Consider the following 11603-nt stretch of genomic DNA (forward strand, 5'->3'; position numbering starts at 1 on the left):
AGAGAAAGATTGTGACTGGAAGCTGAAATAATAATTTGAGTTTTGTTTGAGATAATGGTCAAGTAGGTACAATATCATACATATTTCTGGACATGGTCTTCACTCCAGTCAAGTGAAGACCATGTCCAGAAATATGTATAATAATTTGAGGGAAAGATTGTTCATTTTAGTTAGGTACCTATGTATGTAAATGGTATGTCCCTATGTTATATATGAGTATGAGGCCTTATTTTGCAATATTCTCAAGAACGAAAATAAAAAGGGAAAAAGCATACGCACACCTACATACATTATTGAATATTTATTTATTGTGTTTCAGTATACAATTATTGTATGTGCACAAATATATTAAAAAAAAAAAAAAAAAAAAAAAAAAAAAAAAAAAAAAAAAAAAAAAAAAACAATACAATACTATTTTATTGAAATTTGTGCACTTGAATAATTTATGCACAATTATTTTATCATTTCATTTGTTAGATGATATTAATATCGGAAAATAAAATCATTGTAGATTTTTTTCTTATACTTTGTTTTTATTTTTATATTTCTTGATTTTTATTTTTTCTTATTTTATGCCAAAGTTTTTTCCTTCTTGAAATTGAAAGAAAGTATTTGAATTTTATTTATTTATTCTTCTCGTTTTGATTTCTTGTACTTTTTTCTTGAAGATTGGCGGTAGGTACTTCCTCTACTTCTCTATATTCTAGGAATCTGGAAAATTCCTTTTGGTAAGAGGTATCTTGACAGAAAACATCTGAACAAAAAGCCAAGTGCCGGCATTAATGCCTGAGGTATCTTGAATATAGGAGAAAAGCTTTAAGAAGCTTGGTCTAATCCATTGCCTTGAGTTGGGACCTAAGGGCACTCAAGGCAATTTAGAGCTCAAAATAAATTTTAAATAAATTTATTAAAAAAGAGGTGAAAACTAAATTTAAGTAACCATAAAATAAATTTAGTAAATGAAATATGTAGAAAAAAATCAGAATTCTGGACAAATGGTATTGTGAATGAAAATGTACTCGTATTAGAAAATTAACAAGCAAAAAAACATTTTCTCAGAAGGTCTTTTGAAAGTGCTTCTTCAAAATACTCACAAGATGAATTCGGAACACCAACCTCCAGATTCAAAATCCAAACCGCATCACTGAGGTTGGTTGTTTTATTCTCAAGAACGACACATCTATAAATAGGTTTGTGAGGTTGAAAAACATCCCGTGTTTTCAAATGGGTTAACTCCCACCTGAGGCCTACAACGGGTTAACGTACTAACTACATAGTAATAAAGCACAAGGCAATGAGTTATGGGTTTGTAACAGGTGTGATCCGAAGTCTACATCCTGAGCGTAATTTATACGCTAAGACGCTTGCCTTACAAGTTAATACAAGGAAAAGTCTCCCAAGTAGGGGGAGGGTAGGAAAAGTGTGCGAGGGAGGGGAGAGAGATGAAGGAGAGGTTAGGGTGGGGGGAAAACAGCAAAGGAGGGGTAAGATGTACGACATGGGTGGGGGTAAGGGAGACGGAAGGGTATTAGGATTAGGAGATGGAGAGAGAACTTAAGAACATTTCAGAGAGGTAAGCCGAACTAACTCACCGAGAAACAAAATTTGCACCACCACTTTCGTGTTCCTGGTAAAAAGACCTTTAATTTGATATATAGGTCGACCAGGTTTGGATAAGTCCTTCCCAACACAAATAGGCCACGAAAGTAGGGTTTGATCTCGATCATAACTAGCAAAAATTAAATGATCAAATGGCATTAAAATAAAATCCGTCGCACTCAGCATTTGAAAGCATACGACAACGTGACAGACACCGAAGCGAATACAATAGTCCATCCCTTATACCTTTTTATTACTATTGTAATAATAAAGGAAGGACGGACTAAAAAGGTCGCTATAGGACTCCTATAAGTCCGATCAATTCCAAAATTGAATGAGCAATTGAAATTCCTTTACGTGATGAGTTTTTTTGCCAAATTTCATCAAAATCGCACAAACGGTTCGGGAGTTATGGCGAGATAAAGAATTTCTTAAGATCGACCACTACAAGCCCCCCCAAAAACCAGACCGGACTTAAATTTGTATAAAAAATTTTTGGTTGGATTTTGAATATTTTATTCATTTTTACTATTTTAAATTTACTCAATTGTATTAATTCATGTAATTGATGTATTGTATTGTATGTAATAGTATTGTATACGTAAACTATCCCGACTGGGATTTTGAATAAATAAATCTTAAAACATGGTTGCCAAATTTCATCAGAATCGGACAAACGGTTCGGGAGTTATGGCGGGACAAAGTGACAACCGAAACAGAAAAACCGTTCAATGGACAAACTAATGAATGAAATCGGCGATTTAAAACTGGGAGCTTACTTCGTTTGTTCGAAGGGAAGGGGAAAGTTAGGAGTGGGGGGGGGAGAGTGGAAAGAGGGGCTTGAAAATGATTTACAAGTTACAATTCCCACTCCATTTTCAATGGAGTTTTGTATTAGTTTAAATACTTTCCTTTGTAAAAGATGTTTCCCTACGTCCCCTTCTTCAGATGGTGTCCTCTTTCGTAAAAGATGTTTCCCGTGTCCTCTTTTGTAAAAGATGTTCCGTGTTTTGTCCTTTGATTAATCTGTTAAGAAGGTCTTCTGGAAAATTGAGGGAGGGGGAACCCATGCTCTTCCCCTCTGGTGTGCGCGGAAGAGGGGAAAAGACGGGAGTGATTAGTAAAATTTGACAAAGTTCTGAGAGTGGTGGGAGGAAGGTCGCTTGGCCGGCCAGATGCGGTCCAGCCTCCCTACTTTGAAAAATTGGGAATTTTGGCGTCACGTCGCGATATGGAAGATGAAGTATATAGGCAAAATGGACATTAACGGGAATTCGGGGATTTCAAGACACGGATTGAGGGGAATTAGAAAGATTAGTAGGCTGTCCAAAATTCAAAACAGGACTGCGACTCAGTTTTTTTTTAGGAAAGTAATAATTTATTGTGATTGGCTGAAATTTTTGATGATCAAAACAGATTTTGAGACTTTTAAGGTCCCTTTTCAGAGAGGTTTTTTTTTTTTTTTAAGAGGTTTGACAGAGGGAACTGTAACTGCTATAGGGTCTCATCGTCCCGAAAATCGAAGAGAGTAGGAAGACAGGATAGGAGAAAGCCTCTGAAAAAAAAGAAGTGTGAAGTTAATTCTAGAACGGGTCATGTAAGGAAAAAGCCTTTTTCTTCGCATCATCAGAATCAGAAAGATGTTAAGCACCATTGGGCGTGATTAGTACCCGGATGGGTGACTTGCATCTTCTATTAAGACTCATTCTTTACCTCGACTTATCAGCCATTCAGGTTGTTTTTTTTTTTTTTTTTTTTTTTACATAAACCATTTTTATTTATTTTTGAACATAACATAATCATAAAAAAATATTATTTTTTTATGATTTTTTTTTTCTTTTTTTTTAGCTAGGTATTTAGATTATCACTGTGAATTTTACTTTTACACCTGAGAAATCCTCCCATGCACTAATTTTCTTCCAGCTTCTAAATACATAATGTACCTAACCTTCTTTTCTTGCTTCTAAATACCTTCTTTTCCACGTTATTCTGTCTCCCTGAGCTGCTATCATATATCACGCGGAAAATTAGTCTAAAGTAAAATTTATGTAGCGTAATAATGTGTGTTGTATGTATGAGGTGGAAATATTTTAAGAAGAAGCGACGAAGGAGGCAGAAAGAGTGTGTAATAATAAAAAAGTGGAAGAATTAGGAGGAGGAGGAAGAGGAGAAAGAAGATGGCTGGAAAGACGGAGTTGAAGAGAAAAATGATGAAGAAGGAAGAGGAGGAGGAGATGAGTAAGGCTGGTAGAAGTAAATACAGGACGGGACGTCAGGAAAAGAAATTAGAAGCTACAACGTATGAATTTTATTACATGGAACATACATGGATGTGTAGAAAGCATATGACTTGGTTATAATAATTTTGTATGTAAGGAAATGTAGGCATTTAGAACATACATTTGATGATTTTTTTTTTTTTTTTTCAGTTTCTTTTTTTAATAGGCTAGTTGTAGGGAAATATGTACATCCAGGTAGGACATACATTTTAATGTTTTTGGCTTTTTGACTAGTTTTCTAGCTTTCCATGGCTGGTTTTCTGCCTGTTTGATTTATGCAACATCCAGGGTTCGAGGTCTGGGGGACACAGGTTGTCCCTACTGAATTTCATCAAAATCGGACCAACCGTGCGAAAGTTATAGTGAAAATAGAAACTAAAAATAAGGCAAACCAAAAACATTATGGAGTTAAAATTTCGACCTTACTTCGCTCATTCCATACTTGCCTTTTGGCTGGTTGAGGGTTTTTATAATTTCATTTGGTATTAAAAATTCACCAAGAATTTTCACAAAACTTTCTGATTTGGGTGACTAATTTGCTTTTGAAAATGACGACAAGAGAGAGAGAGAGAGAGAGAGAGAGAGAGAGAGAGAGAGAGAGAGAGAGAGAGAGAGAGAGAGTCTCCAGGGGAAAGTCAAGGGAGTGAGAGGGAGAGAGAAGGCAGGTTTTTCCTTCCATCAGAAAAAAAATCCCCATATGGGAAGATTTTTTTTTTTTCAGGAGGCTAAAATGAAATTTTGAAAAATCATATTCAGGTACTGTAATTAAATGCACATGGGAGATATGCGTTGAGAGAGAGAGAGAGAGAGAGAGAGCAGTGTGTATCCAAAGTCCTTCAGGGACATTCACAACAGATGAAGTGGGAGAGAAAATATAATAACCATGTTGATGGAAAACTCATAAAACAATAGGAATAGGCGCATAAAAAATGTGGAAACAATAATAATAAAAAAAGGCATCCCATATTAGGTACATCTCGGTTTCACTTCCTGTGTTTTGTGTAGTATCAACAGGGGATAAGTAGGTATTGTTAACAAAGGCATCCCATATTAGGTACATCTCGGTTTCACTTCCTGTGTTTTGTGTAGTATCAACAGGGGATAAGTAGGTATTGTTAACTGTACATCATATACATACCTTTTGTTTGAATTCCTGGAAATTGTAGAATTGTGGTGCTAACTTCACGCACCTGTTGCCCCCAAAAATGAAAAATTAATTCACAATAAGAATCCAAGACGGTACATTAGAAAATAGACATACACAAAGCCTTTGACAAGTGTGGTAGACGCTCAACACAAATAGGCCACGAAAGTAGGGTTCAATCTCGATCATAACTAGCAAAAATTAAATGATCAAATGGCATTAAAATAAAATCCGTCGCACTCAGCATTTGAAAGCATACGACAACGGTTGATAAGCCAAACCAGTGGAGGTCGTCTGTGGATTAGACGAGGCTTAGATAGACGAGGCAGATTCTGTGTCCCGTGACATTTCCAAGGATTCAGCAGGGATGTCGGCTGGGCCCAAAAAGAAATAAGATAAAGTCATAAAACCCTTTCCCCTCTCACGCCTCATATCATCAAAGAAACTTGACTGATTATAAATTATGCTGACAGAAGAGAGTTAACCCTTCTGTCTCCCCCACCCATACTTACCTCCCCTCTCCCCACCAATTTCCTACCCCCTCTTCTCTTCCCCTCCAATTAAGGATTCTGCAGGGATGTCGGCTGGGCCCAAAAAGAAATAAGATAAAGTCATAAAACCCCTTTCCCCTCTCACGCCTCATATCATCAAAGAAAGTTGACTGATTATAAATTATGCTGACAAAAGAGAGTTAACCCTTCTGTCTCCCCCACCCATACTTACCTCCCCTCTCCCCACCAATTTCCTACCCCCTCTTCTCTTCCCCTCCAATTGGAAATTTCTGAGCTTATTTTCATTTGAATCTGGCTGGGAAAATGGGAAAGAAGAAAAGGATTAAAAAATTATATTGGAAAGTCGTTTCTTGCTTCCAGGATCCTCTTAAGTTCCTGGTCACGATTTTGCCGAAAACAGTTAAAGTTCGTTCTTGACAAGACTGGATTTCTCCTATCCTGTCTTCCTTCTCTTTTCGCTTTCGGGACGGTAAGACCTTAACAGTTGTTATACAGTTCCCTCTATCAAACCTATTTGAAAAAAAAAAAATAATAAACATTACTGATTACTGGTGATTAAATGGCAGTATTCACATCTGTCGTTCAAGTCACAGGTATACTCACTCTCAGCTAATCACACTTAAAATATTTGACCGTTCATAGAACATACTGTGACTGGAGTGTGGCCTGAACGGATAGTGGAAATCAGGCTTTATCCAAAAAGGTCATTGACCTTTCTTTATCCTTGTCATACATGTTATCATATGACACACCGTTACAGAAGAGAGAGATAGAGAGAGAGAGAGAGAGAGAGAGAGAGAGAGAGAGAGAGAGAGAAAAGCGTGCTTATTGAGACCTATTCAAAGATTAAAATAAAATAATGCATCCTCTCTCTCCCTCTCCTTTATGTCCAATCTTAATTCCCCCCACTCCATATTCTCTGTCGTCCTTTTCCCTTCCCCTCTCCTCTTTCTCACTTCTTTCCCCTCCCTCTCTTACTCTCTCCTCCCCCTTTCATCCTTGTCATCGAAAACAGTTAAAATTCGTTCTTGAAAAGACTGGATTTCTCCTATCCTGTCTTCCTTCTCTTTTCGCTTTCGGGACGGTAAGACCTTAACAGTTCCCTCTATCAAACCTATTTGAAAAAAATGATAATAAACATTACTGGTGATTAAATGGCAGTATTCACATCTGTCGTTCAAGTCACAGTATACTCACTCTCATCTAATCACATGTAAAATATTTGATCGTTCATTGAACGTACTGTGACTGGAGTGTGGCCTGAACGGATAGTGGAAATCAGGCTTTATCCAAAAAGGTCATTGACCTTTCTTTATCCTTGTCATACATGTTATCATATGACACACCGTTACAGAAGAGAGAGAGAGAGAGAGAGAGAGAGAGAGAGAAAAGCGTGCTTATTGAGACCTATTCAAAGATTAAAATAAAATAATGCATCCTCTCTCTCTCCCTCTCCTTTATGTCCAATCTTGATTCCCCCCACTCCATACTCTCTGTCGTCCTTTTCCCTTCCCCTCTCCTCTTTCTCACTTCTTTCCCCTCCCTCTCTTACTCTCTCCTCCCCCTTTCATCCTTGTCCGTTTCTCCCCCTCTTACAATATTGAGGGACTTAGAAAAATTTAATCGGAGCTTCAGAGAAGGCCTTTGCTTAATACTATCTACATACAAGATTTTCCCCTCTCTTCCCTTCTCCTCTTGGCTTTTGTTCTCCCCTCCTCTCTCTCATTTCCCCTCCTTTTTGACCTCTGTCCTTTGCCTTCTTCCTTTTTAATGGAGCAGTTGCAATTGGAAAAATTGATATAGAAGGATAGGGTTGCCAATTGATATAGAAGGAAGAAAAAGGGTTGCCCCCGTTTGGGTGCCAATTGATATAGAAAGAGGCATACAAGATTTTCCCCTCTCTTCCCTTCTCCTCTTGGCTTTTGTTCTCCCCCCCTCTCTCTCATTTCCCCTCCTTTTTCACCTCTGTCCTTTGCCTTCTTCCTTTTTAATGGAGGAGTTGCAATTGGGAAAATATTATTAATAAAAGGTCGATTCCTACGTAAAATGTTGTGAAAAATCCAAATCTGAGGGTGTTCATATATGAGATAAGATGAGATTAATGTTTGTAACGATACGCGAAGAGTAACGAAAATACGGGTAGAATAAACCTTACGTCTCAATTGAGACTACCCGGTAGAATGATTAGAAATCCAATACCAGATTAAAGCAAAAGAAGAAAAAAAACCAAAACCGATAAAAGCTGAAAATACTAAAATTATGTATGTACAATTAATTAGTCCAGTTTAGAATTTAAAAATTGATTTGGAATGTGGGTGGGGGGGATTTAGCAAACTATGGCTGGTCGCTAGTAAGTACCTACCAGTACGAAACAAAATTTATTAATGACGTGTACCTGGGTGAGTAACTATGGCTGGTTATTGTTGAATAAAAGAAAAAGAAAAGGGGGTCGTGAATAAAAAGAGGGCTATGATTGAGCGAGGTCAATTGATATGGAAAGATGATCAATTGGTAAAGAGAAAATATGGGGAGTGGGTGAAAAAAGCTACGAGTTGGGCGGAAAATGGGTGGTTGGGGTGTTTGGGGTCGCGGGTAAAAAGAGTCACTAGTTGGGCTGGGGTCGTGGATAGAAGAGTCCCACGTTGGGCGCCAATTGATATAGAAGGATAGGGTTGCCAATTGATATAGAAGGAAGAAAAAGGGTTGCCCCCGTTTGGGTGCCAATTGATATAGAAAGAGTAGGGGTTAACCCATCCTTTATACCAAAGTTGATAAGCCAAACCAGTGGAGGTCGTCTGTGGATTAGACGAGGCTTTTATAGTTTCAAGTAAAAACAGGGTGGGAAGAGGGTTGGAGTGCGTGATAAAAGCGCATATTATGTAATGAAATACCGTGCAATACCAGGTCTAATATTATGATGAACAATTGTACAGGGTACACCTTGGAACATTTGCGTTCTCTACCACCTAACCCGTTTTACTTTCCTTGTTCTATAGGAAGGAAGAAATTTAGTGTAATCGGCTGAAATTTCCGATGGCCAGTTTTTATTTTTATGAGGTTTGATAGAAGGAACCAAAAGCGAAGAGAGGAGGATAGGATAGGAGAAAGGCCACCGTTCCGAGAACGAACCTTATCTGTTTAGGATAAAGTTCACCGTGGTCGGGAATCGAACATCTTCCAAGCTAACTAGGAGGACAACTTCTATTATTAGGTATGTAGTTGTAGGTATATTGGGCCCGTCACACATTGAAAGCGTAATCGCGCGACTTTCAGTATTAGGGCGTATAGTCACCTGAAATACCAAACCTATGAAAATGATTCCTCTGTAGACTATAGGTACCTACATATATCATTTTCATAGGTTTGGTTTTTCATTGTTTCAGGCGACTACGCTCTACTGAAAGTCGCGCGACTACGCTTTCTAATGTGTGATTCGGGAGGTATATTATAGGGAAGTGTGCGCCCTGCTTTAGAGCCACCCTGTATGAATAATAATAGGTACATAATAGATAATAATAATGGTATCTATCATAATTCACAATATTATCATGGTATAGGTACGACCTGACACTAAATGCAGTTTTTATTAAGACTTAAACAATGGGGAATGTTGTTGCTACCTAATAAATATACAGTACATATTATAATGTTGCTACCTAATAAATATACAGTACATATTATAATGTTGCTACCTAATAAATACACAGTACATATTATAATGTTGCTACCTAATAAATATACAGTACATATTATAATGTTGCTACCTAATAAATACACAGTACATATTATAATGTTGCTACCTAATAAATAGGTACACAGTACATATTATAATGTTGCTACCTAATAAATATACAGTACATATTATAATGTTGCTACCTAATAAATACACAGTACATATTATAATGTTGCTACCTAATAAATACACAGTACATATTATAATGTTGCTACCTAATAAATACACAGTACATATTATAATGTTGCTACCTAATAAATACACAGTACATATTATAATGTTGCTACCTAATAAATACACAGTACATATTATAATGTTGCTACCTAATAAATACACAGTACATATTATAATGTTGCTACCTAATAAATACACAGTACATATTATAATGTTGCTACCTAATAAATACACAGTACATATTATAATGTTGCTACCTAATAAATACACAGTACATATTATAATGTTGCTACCTAATAAATACACAGTACATATTATAATGTTGCTACCTAATAAATACACAGTACATATTATAATGTTGCTACCTAATAAATACACAGTACATATTATAATGTTGCTACCTAATAAATACACAGTACATATTATAATGTTGCTACCTAATAAATACACAGTACATATTATAATGTTGCTACCTAATAAATACACAGTACATATTATAATGTTGCTACCTAATAAATACACAGTACATATTATAATGTTGCTACCTAATAAATACACAGTACATATTATAATGTTGCTACCTAATAAATACACAGTACATATTATAATGTTCCTAACTAATAAATACACAGTACATATTATAATGTTGCTACCTAATAAATACACAGTACATAATTATTATAATGTTGCTACCTAATAAATACACAGTACATATTATAATGTTGCTACCTAATAAATATACAGTATATATATTATAATGTTGCTATACCTAATAAATACACAGTACATAATTATTATGATGTTGTTTATGTTTACCTATACCCGTTAAGTATACACCATTAAACTTAAGTAAAATATACACACCATCAGGTAGCTAGAGAAAAATACCAGAAAAAAAGGAGAAAGAGAAGAAAAGCGGTCGAAATAGCGTTAACCGCCAAAAAGCGGTCTGTCTATAATATTAATAATGGTGCTTATTTATACTGCTCGCATAGGAGTGAAAAGTCCCTTTACTCTAGCAGTAGGCTACTAGTGCTACTACTATTATTGTGCTCAAATTCTCAAATTATTTTGAGGATAAAATTCCATACCTCGGCTGGGATTGAACCCACGCCTTCCTGTTTACCAGGCGAGCGCCTTGACCACTACGCCACCGAGGCAGTATGGTAACTGTATGTTTTGGAGTTATGAGAGCTGTTTCGTCCAATTATTCTTCTGCTCATAAGAATTCTCTGGAGCCTCTTTTGCACCGGTATTACACCCTCATTTCTTATATACATACCTCCCTTTCTGTCCTCTCTCTCTCTCACTCTCTAGCTCTGTCTCTCTCTCTCTCTCTCTCACTCTCTCTGTCACTCTCTCTCTCTGTCTCTCTCTCTCTCTCTCTCACTCACTCTCTCTGTCTCTCTCTCTCTCTCTCTGTCTCTCTCTCTAGCTCTCCAAAAAATAAGAGAGAGAGGTAATAAAGTGTATTCGTTATCTTCCACATTAATTTTGATTTATATTAGAAATAGTTACAGTTTGTTTAATATGAGAATGTAGGTACTGGTAAAGGTAGGTACGTAGAGAGAAAAGTGTGAACGAAATAGAACTTGGGTCTGGACTAACTAGTTTTAACTATTCGATGGGTAGGTACTTATTCTTGGAGTAAGTATATGTAGGTATGTTCTGCAAAGAAGACGTAGACGTTGAACGAAGGTAAAGATGAGTTTGGTTTTCGTAAGGAAAGGTTTATTGGGCCTTCCGTTTAGGGGAGTGAATTAGGAGAAAGCGTAAGAGGGAGTTTACCTCACGTTTGATTATCGTCCCTTGTATGAGTTGTGTAATTTTATAAACCCGACGCAGGGGTAACGGATTAGGTAGGTAGTATGAATATGGGCTAGTTTGATTTGGATGATTAGATAAAGTACGTATAGGTAAGTATGTTTATAAAATAAACTGGTGGCGGTGCCAGGCCAGAGCCTGTTGATAGGTGTAGCCTTTTGACACCGGCCGGTTAGACCTTCCGTCTAACGATGAGAGTGACTATGTACACTCTTGGGAGTAACGTCTGTTATCCCTTTGGCTTACTACGTACTGTGTGTATCGTCCGATACACGGGATTTGACTGTTCGTCTGAGATAAAGGGGATGATAGGTAGTGATATGATAGATAGACGATAT

The sequence above is a fragment of the Diaphorina citri genome, unplaced genomic scaffold (assembly GCF_000475195.1).
Source record: "Diaphorina citri unplaced genomic scaffold, Diaci psyllid genome assembly version 1.1 scaffold325, whole genome shotgun sequence".
NCBI classification, from domain to species: Eukaryota; Metazoa; Arthropoda; class Insecta; order Hemiptera; family Psyllidae; genus Diaphorina; species Diaphorina citri.